Source organism: Xyrauchen texanus, chromosome 13, assembly GCF_025860055.1.
Source record: "Xyrauchen texanus isolate HMW12.3.18 chromosome 13, RBS_HiC_50CHRs, whole genome shotgun sequence".
In the NCBI taxonomy this organism is placed as follows: Eukaryota; Metazoa; Chordata; class Actinopteri; order Cypriniformes; family Catostomidae; genus Xyrauchen; species Xyrauchen texanus.
The window spans coordinates 31,226,535-31,236,298 of record NC_068288.1 but is presented as its reverse complement, the minus strand read 5'-3'; the positions used below and the strand labels follow the sequence as shown (position 1 = coordinate 31,236,298).

Here is a 9,764-nt window from a genome sequence, read left to right as displayed (position 1 = left end):
TTTCTGTTTGGAGGTGTTGTTCTGATCTTCTCTTTGCAATTGTCAAAGCAGAGGACAACATTGTCAATTTGTGTCTATAACATGCAATTAATTAAATAAAAGTGTGCATTATACACCTGTTAAGAGTCTGGACGTTTCCCTTGCCGAAGAATATTTTCCTCTTCTCTGGCATCTTGGTGGAGAGGATGATCTGCCAACAACACTCAACTCCAGTTCTGCGAGGTATTCACCAGACTCGGAGAAATACCTTTTTCACTCTATTGTAATACCTAACAGTATGTCAGTTTCGCTATGCTGTTTTAACAATAGATATACCTCTATAATATGTTGTGCATCATTGCCTCATTCGGCTGGTTCGGATACGTCAACCGCGGCGCCCACTTTTAATTTGAACGCATTTTAGTGGGCGGAAGAAATACTCTCGATTTTTTGGCGTTTCATTTCATATGTCTGTTATCGCTGTATCTACACACAATGTCGATGTCTGGTATCTTTAAAGCAGTGTCAAGTGGGTATCATTTTCTAATTTATCTGAATCCGTTGAAATGTGGTTAGTCTTTACTACTTCATATGTTTCTAGTCAGTGATTTCTAGCACGTGACACTTTTTATTTAACTTTGCAAATCTGACAGGGTGAACTGCTCAATGCAATGGCACTAAACAGACTATAATTTAATGTCTATGACCGCAAATGTGTTGTTGGCTGTCTTCGACTTAATCACGTGAAATTGGAATGAAACTAGAAACAAAAACTTGTGTTAAACATTGTTGATTATGTTTTGATACATTTTGATTTCGTTTCGAAAGCTCCTAAGAGACGTTAAGATAGTTTTGCTTTCGATTTTCCAGACACATTCAACGATACACGGTGATAAGTCTTAAACTGCTTAGCAAATACTTCCCAAAATAGTATGACAGTAAAACGCGGAAAGCTAATAATATTCCACAAGCTTGTTTTCATTATTTTCATTAGCTATGAGCATTGGCCAGCAAAATCCATCGCAATGTGAGTTACCCCGGGAACAGTTCCTCTTGTAGCTGTTAAGTGACAGTGAAGAAAATGCGATTTTCTTTTCTTTCATTTTTTCTTCTTTTGTAATAGCTTGTTGCGTGAACTGCATGTCCAATATAAACCTTCTTTTTGTAATAGCATTGTTTGTTGTTGTTGAAGGACATAGATATAAGAAACCAGCATCATTCAATAGAGGAGACAGTGGGTAATTTTCACAACCTTTAATTTCCCCCTACTGGTTGAATAGGGAATTGCATGTCCAAAATGAAACTTTTTGTAATGGCTTTTTTTTTTGGAAGGAGATAGAGGCACTAAACCTGTGTCATTCAATAAAGAACAGTGCCCAACTTTCACGTCCTTTCATTTTACCCCAAGTGGTTGAATAGGGAACTGCATGTCCAAAATTAACCTTTTTGTAATGGCTTTTTTTTTGTTGAAGATAGAGGCATGAAACCTGTGTCATTCAATATAGGAGAACAGTGGGCAACTTTCACAACCTTTCATTTTACCCCTAGTGGTTGAATAGGGAACTGCACGTCCAAAATTAACCTTTTCTGTGTAGTTTATGACATGCAGTTCCCTATTCAACCCACTAGAGGCTGTGAAAGCTGTCCACTGAATGACACAAATTTCTCTATGTCCTTCAACAACAAAAAAAATATTACAAAAAGAAAGTTTATTTTGGACAAGCAGTTCCCTATTCATAAACTAGTTGTTAAGTTGTCCACTGTCCTCCTCTATTGAATGAAGCTGGTTTCGTGCCTCTATCTCCAACAAAAAAGCATTAAAAATGTTTTGGACATGCAGTTCCTTATTCAACCAGTAGGGGAAAATGAAAGGTTGTGAAAGTTACCCACTGCCCTCCTCTATTGAATGACACAGGTTTCGTGTCTCTATGTACTTCAACAAAAAAGCTATTACAAAAAGAGTTTTTACTGGGAATGCAGTTGTCACACCAAGCTATTACAAAGAAAAAAGAAAATTGCACATGCTCCACTGTCCTATACTTATTGCTACGACAAGAAGAACTGTTCCCAGGTAACTCACATTGTGATGGTTTTTGCTCGCCAATGCTCATATTATCAAGTGAAAATAATTCAAACAAGCTTGTGGAAAATTATTAGCTTTCCACAATATACAGTAATACTATTTTGGAAAGTATTTGAGAGTTACCATTTAAAAGTTATCACTGTTTCTTGCTGAATGTGTCTGGAATACCAAAACTAAACTCGCTAGCACCTCTGACCTTGTATACAAAAGTACAATGAGTCCCAAAGCAAATTCTAGTTGGAAGAGTTGTTATTCATTGATCCTGCTGCATGTAATAACCATCATATTTTTCTACACTTTAGAGTTCCGTCTGGCTTTGGTGCAATTGCAAGTGTCAAAGATAAAGTCTGAAAACCTGGGAAGAGCACAAAAACTTGTGAAAGAGGCTACAGGCCAGGGTGCAAAAGTTGTGGTCTTACCTGTGAGTTCAACATTTTCTAGTCTTGGTTAAAAAGTACACTTTTGTTTATATTGCATGATGTATGTGTTTGGATAGTACTTTAATGGACATATTGTAATTATTGATAATAATTAATGACAATCTCTTCCATGTTCACCCAATGCAGAATATTCAAATCCTATTAGGGCTGGGCGATATGGCCAAAATTGTCATCACGATAATCTTTTTCATATTGTTCGATATCGATATTTATCACGATATACATTTACACATTGCACTTTCTTTTTTTTATTTGAAAGTTGACGGAAGAAAAGAAGAAATAATAAATTCTAAACAGTCAAAATAGTCTCTACATAACTGCACAGGGGGTCCAGAGACGGCCAAAGCACTGGGGTCTGCAGGATCTTTTACCAATTTTACCGTCTTTTACCGTTTATCAATAGAAAATGAATGTTAAAAGATCATCTGTTTGTTCTGAAGCATTGTGACAGCAGTCCAGTATTTGTTGGAATATTTTTACATTAAAATTAAATATTTTTTTATATTTCTTTAGCTTCAGATACCCAAGAATGGGGCATAGAAGCCCTTGTGACTGTGGAATGATGCTGAATGTGGGTTCAGGGGTGTCCCGAGAGAAAATTTAGAAAAAGTAAAAAAAATTTTTTAAAAACATTTGTAAATTTTCATTAAAGTGAGAGACTAGTCTACCAACTAGTAATTTTAGTCTTTCCTTATCCATTCCAGACATCTAATTCATTTTCACAAAATTAGAACAGAAATCGATTTGTTTATTATTAAAGGCTCGTAACATGCTGATTAATAAAGATACATTAAGAAGGGAAAAACATTATGGTCTAAAAGGTGCTTTGAAACCACGTTAACTCATGCGGCGCTTCATGTCTACACATATGTAGGGAAAAGAGGCAATGCGTATGGAGCGGGACAGGGCAGAAATGATGCATGTTTGTTGCTAGAGAACAATATTCAAGATTACAGCGCAGAAAGATCAGAGCTGTTGTCCACATCACTGTTGTTCTGTCACGCTCTTCACTAGAGACGATGAGAGGGCGCAACCGTTGTCATGAAGTCTTGCGGTGCGGATGGAATCAATCCAGTGTCCGACGTAACCTAATCGTTAGCAAGGCAGCTAGCATTAGCAAGTTCATCCAGTCTGACCCTACGTTACCACTAGCACGTTGTGAGCGAAGCTGAAAATGTTTTCAATTAATGCCTATGAATTAATTGAAAACGTCATGAAAGCGTCATGCTCGCAAGGTGGATCGTAGGATTGGCAGCGGTGCGGAGCAAGCTCTCTCCTAGCGCTGTGAGCGCCTTTGAGTGGATTTCGTCCGCCCCAGTGAAAACGCAGCCCGAGAAAGCCGAACTGCTTGTGTTTTAAAGACACGCAGTAAATATCGAAAATTCCTCAAAGGCTTATCGTGGATTTTCTTTATCGTGATATATATCGATATCGTTTTATCGCCCAGCCCTAAATGCTATACATTCAGAAATGCATTAAAGTAATATTCCGGGTTTAATACAAGTTTAGCTCAGTTGACTGCATTTGTTGCATAATGTTGATTACCACAAAAATAATTTAGAATCTTCCCTTTACTTAAAAAAGCAAAAAAGCCCAAATCTGGGCTTTCAGTGAAGCACTTACAATGGAAGTGAATGGGACCAATTTTGGAGAGTTAAAATTTTATGTAAGCACTTTTTCAGTTGAACCCTTTGTGCTATTTGAGCTGTAAATGTGTTTATATCATAATTCTTACAGTAATTTTAGGGGTTTCTGCATTATGTTGTTACGGCAACAGCATACTGTTGGATATTATTTTACACAGAAAAGTTAGTAAGTAAGTTTATCACACTAAAATTGTATTAACATGCATTTTTCCCATCTACTGGCTATATACTTTTGAAACAGTGTGCCTTTTAATGTTTACGGACTGGTCCTAGTCACTTCCATTGTAAGTGCCTTACTGTAATCCAGATGGTTGTTTGATTTTAAAGAAAAGGTGGGACAGGTTAAAATACATTTTTGTGGATATCAACATTATGCCACAAAGGCTGTAAATTAGGCTTAACATGTATTGAACCTAGAATGGACCACGTTTGTTTGTAGGAGTGTTTTAACTCCCCTATGGAAGCAGATTCTTTGCAGAGTATGCCGAAAAGATCCCAGGAGAATCCACACAGATGTTGTCAGAGGCAGCCAAGGAGTGTGGGATCTATTTAGTGGGTGGTGAGCTCTTCAGCCATAAAGCATCACATTTGCTGTGATTAAAGCACCAGCACACGAGCCACTAATTTCTACGTGCCTAACATGATTGTTTGTGCATATCTCAGGTTCTATTCCAGAGGAGGATGGAGGAAAGTTCTATAATACCTGCTCAGTTTTTGGACCTGATGGAAAGCTGCTTGTTAAACACAGGAAGGTTTGTGTTATTACAGAAGATCACAAAAAATCACAAAATAAATGGTTGATGGTCAGTTATTTATACATATACTCTATATATGGCACAGTGGCATGTTTCCTCCACAGTTCAAAGATCTATAAAGACATGCAATTCAGGTAAATTGCCCGTAAGTGTAAGTGTGAATGTGTAGGTCTCAGTGTGTGTGTGTGTGTAGGTCCCTGTGAAGGACTGGCTGGATCCTGTCTTCGGCCCAGAGACAGCTGGGATAGGCTCCAGCACTACTCTGTGACCCTGCTTAGGAAAAAGCAGCTTAGAAAATGAATACTGTATATATTATATATGCAATTATTATTTGTATTTTTCTTGTACTACCCCAATTCCAAAAACATGTATTAAAACAAAATGGAGTGATTTGTAAATTGTATTCACACTGTGCTACAGTATATTGAAAGGCAGGCCAGTCTATTACCAACACTCTTCACTAACTATGCACTATGCACTTGTTATTCGGGCAGTATATGGTTTGGCATTGTCCTTCTGGAAAACCACTTCTGAATGCGAGTGATCTCAGAACTGTCTTAAAACATTTTTGGGGAAAATACAGCCATCATGTTCAAATAATCAAATTTGTATCTGTAATTAGCTACAATAGCAAGTTCTGTGGTTGTCGATGAACTAATACATTTTCACATTCATTAGAATTAAAATTTCGTGTCCTGGTGTTTATTATTAATATAACAGATTCATTTATTCATGGATTTTGATTCCAGTGGCGGCTGCATAGGATTGTTTCCAATTTCCAGTAACTCCAGAGCATTGTAAAGTCCAAAAGTCAGCATGTTTTGAAAAAGGATAGATGTAATAATTTCCAAAATTCACAACATGTTTTTATCTAACGAAATATTCGCCTCAATCCATGTTTGTTGGCGTTTAGACTTTCAAAACCCTTTTCACTGTGGTGGAAAAAAACTTGCTGTACACAAAGCTGAGGCACGCACCTTCCGGGCAGTCTAGCAGCTAATATATAATATATATAGGCCTATGTATTGTGTATAGTCTAGCACTATTATATATTACAAAAAAGATCAGTATTATGTAGGACTATCTGTGTTCGCTTGGCGCTCCATTTAATCCATATTATTCTATTTTATTCAATACATTTTTAGGGTGATGACGCCATAAAATATGACGACAGACATTAGAAGCTTCATTCTAAAACCTCAGTAGAAGTTTCGAATGTAAATATGACATGACATTTTGGTACAGTCTAGTATGAACGGTCAGAATGACCACTATGGCCATTGTAGTAGTTATAGAATTCCGGTAGTTCTCGTGTTAAATGCAAGTACAAATCTATTGCTTGATTAGTATCCTTTGGAAGATCAAAGCGTGTCTCAGCCATGACAGTATTACAAATGTCATAGACAGTAATGTCTTTGTATTGAAGGCCAAGTTTAAAATATATCTCTATAAATTCATGCGCATCCATGCTCTCAGTATCTTTGAGTAAATGAATGATGGCAATGACGCAATCGGAAAAGAGCTATACACACACCGGAAACTGTAATGCGTCGCGACGCAAAAGTATCTCGTATGCACGCGATAGTTTCTCGTGTGCACGTGAAGTATCTCGTCGCGACGCCATAGTTTCTCGTGCACGACGCCATAGTATCTCGTGCGCTAGCTGATAGTTTCTCACGCGAAAGTATCTTGTGCGCGCCGAAAGTCTCTTAAATTTGTTTTTTGCACAGGTCACTCGGGGCTCCGTACCCTCATGATATCCTGGGTGTGACTTTCTTTCTTCACCAGAACACAAAAATATCTTAGCTCAGTAGGTCCTTAAATGCAAGTAAATGGAGATTTCGCTTTTGTAGCTCCAAAATCACAGAGAGTCAGCATAAACTTCATCCATACGACACCAGCTGTTAAATTAAAGTCATCTAAAGTGACACGATCGCTTTTGGTGTGAAAAAGATAAATATTTAAGTACTTTTTAAAACTCTAAATCATGCTTCCAGTCTGCAGTGGTACGCATATGTGATGTAATCGCATTGGCATTTACAACGCGAGAACTGATGCATGTGCATCACAGCCGGAAGAGCAATGCTATTTACAAGTGAGGAGGAGGAACATTGTACTGTTGCTTGGTTGGTTTTGGTTTAGATCTGTATTTATCTGTTTCTTTACTCACAATGGTGTGTTTGTTTTCTTATCCTGGGTGTTTCAACCAAGTGGAGAACGTGAGAAGCTTACTGGAAGCATTTGATTATAGTTAAAATATACTTACCTATTTATCTTTTCTTTTTTTGCACTAAAAGTTATCATATCGCTTTAGAAGACATTAGTTTAACAGCTGGTGTCGTATGGATTACGTTTATGCTGACTGTCTCTGATTTTTGGAGCTTCAAAAGAGAAATCTCCATCCACTTACATTTTAAGGACCTACTGGGCTGAGATATTTTCTCTTTTCTTCAAACGTGTTATGGTGAAGAAAGAAAGTCATACACCTTGATATCATGAGGGCAAGTAAATGATGAGAGAATTTTCATTTTTGTCATTAGAGTAAATTGCAGCATTTAAAAAATAAAAATGTAATTCATAAGGTAAAAGATCAAATAATGTGTTGTTGTAGTGCTTTCAATATAGGACAGGCTGAATAGAATTTACTGAATCACTTTCTTTTGTTTTATTAGCATTTTCCATACTATCCCAAATTTGTTGGAATTGTGGTTGTATTAAAGGTTTTTGCATTCTTTCATTAGCATAATAATCACACAGTCAGAACAGTTAGGAAGAGCATACTGCCAGAAAACAAATGCAAACTCATTTTAATTGTCCTGCAGATTCATCTTTTTGACATTGATGTTCCTGGGAAAATACGCTTTCAGGAATCAGAAATACTTAGTCCGGGAAACAGTTTGTCCATGTTTGAAACCCGTAAGTAGTCATTATAGAAGTCTTTACCGTGTTGCTTAACTTTATATTTGTGCTTAAGAATTAAGTTGTCATACCAGGTATGTCTGTGTTTTGTGCAGCATTTTGTAAAGTAGGTGTGGGAATTTGTTATGACATTCGGTTTGCAGAGCTTGCACAGATCTATGCTAAGAAAGGTGAGAGGACTTTGCATTGCATAAATAATTCTAGAGTTTTTCTAAAATGTAATTTAGGAATGCTTGGTATTCTTCCTAATATTTCTTCTTCCTTTCTGTATAGGTTGCCAACTTTTGGTATATCCTGGAGCCTTCAATATGACTACAGGGCCAGCACACTGGGAGCTGTTGCAGAGGGGGAGGTCAGTATCCTCTATTGTTACTGAGCTTTGCTGTACTACATGCCCTTGTAAGATTTTTGTCCCCTTGACAGGGCAGTAGATAATCAGGTCTACGTGGCCACTGCTTCGCCAACAAGAGATGAAACTGCCAGCTATGTGGCATGGGGTCACAGCTCTGTGGTTAACCCTTGGTAAGTGTTTCTGTTGTATTAGTGACAGGTTAGCATGCAATTGCATGGATTACCATGGTAATTGTATCCTCTTTTCATGCAGGGGTGAGGTAATTACCAAAGCCGGGTCAGAGGAGGCTGTTGTGCATGCAGATATAGGTGAGTTTTGAAACCGTTACAGAATGAGTTACAGAGTTTGAACTGTATAAATGTAAATTGAGTGAGCTGTTACAGCAATGATCAGAATGTATATGGTCTTTATTGAGCAAAAGTCAATTTCTTTTAAAGTACACCCACACTTATTTTATGTACACATACACAAATCATGCACAGAAGGTACCTACATCATCTATGTCTATGTCTATAAAATGTCTATTCAACATATTGAAATAATTCTGAAATCTTGTGTAACTTCACTCATTTTGATCCTCGTCTGCTTGTAGACCTTCAGTATTTGGCTGATGTGCGTCAGCAGATCCCAATCACTTTGCAGCGGCGGAATGATCTATATTGTGTCAACACCGTTCAGGATGGTTGAACACACACATACAGAAGTAGGACTGAGTCTACGGTGGGCGCAAAGTCTTGATTTAATACAGAACTCAGTCAGTACTTTGTAAGGTGTCTTGATGAGTGTAATGTGTGCTACCACACAACAAAGATGTCTTAATTATTGAGGACAAGAAGTGCCTTATGATTTGCACTAATTATCCAACAACGAAAATCATATTTGCATTAGATCAACAAAGACTCATTTCTTCTCCACTAAGCTGTGAATTACTGTTACATTACTGGGTCAAATTACTGTTTTGTTTTTTAATTAAAATTGAATGCTTAAATATTTCCACCTGCCTAATTTGTTAAATAAATAATGTATATTCTGTTACAACAAAGCACTGAAGAAACTTTAAGCATGCATCACTGAATTACATAATTGTAGCAAATTGAGTGATTTTTTTCTTTTTTATCTTTTTAATCATATTTTTAATAATTAGCAATATTCCTATAAGGAAAATATATATATACAAAGCAAGACCGTTATTGGTCCCTCCACTGATACTTTGCAGTTCTTTGCAAGAACCAATTCAACCAATTATATTTAATAAAAAAAATTTAATTCTGAAGCCTATATTCAATTTTAGCCCTTTTTAAAGATTTTTGTCATACTGCTTACATCGTAAATATTATGCATCAAACTTAGTACTAAATCCTTAAAGCTAACCATTTTCTAAGCTCAAAGTCTTTGTGTACTCTTTTTTTTTTTTTTGTGCACAACCTAAAATTGTAGTTTATAGACAAACTGTGGTGACCAGTTTTCTCGCTACAGCTAGCAGCCCTCTAAACCAAATTTTCTCTTTTTTTTTTTGTCATAAGACCTTCCCAAAAACTTAGTTAATATGTGCTGTATTTGTCTATGACAGTATTTGTAAGGGTCATACAA

The 9,764-nt window shown here is 36.8% G+C and overlaps 1 pseudogene; it reads left to right on the top strand.

Moving 5' to 3' along the window:
• Nucleotides 1-411: 411 nt before the first annotated feature.
• LOC127654221 (omega-amidase NIT2-like) lies at nucleotides 412-9,115 on the top strand (annotated as a pseudogene).
• The last annotated feature ends 649 nt before the right edge of the window (nucleotides 9,116-9,764 follow it).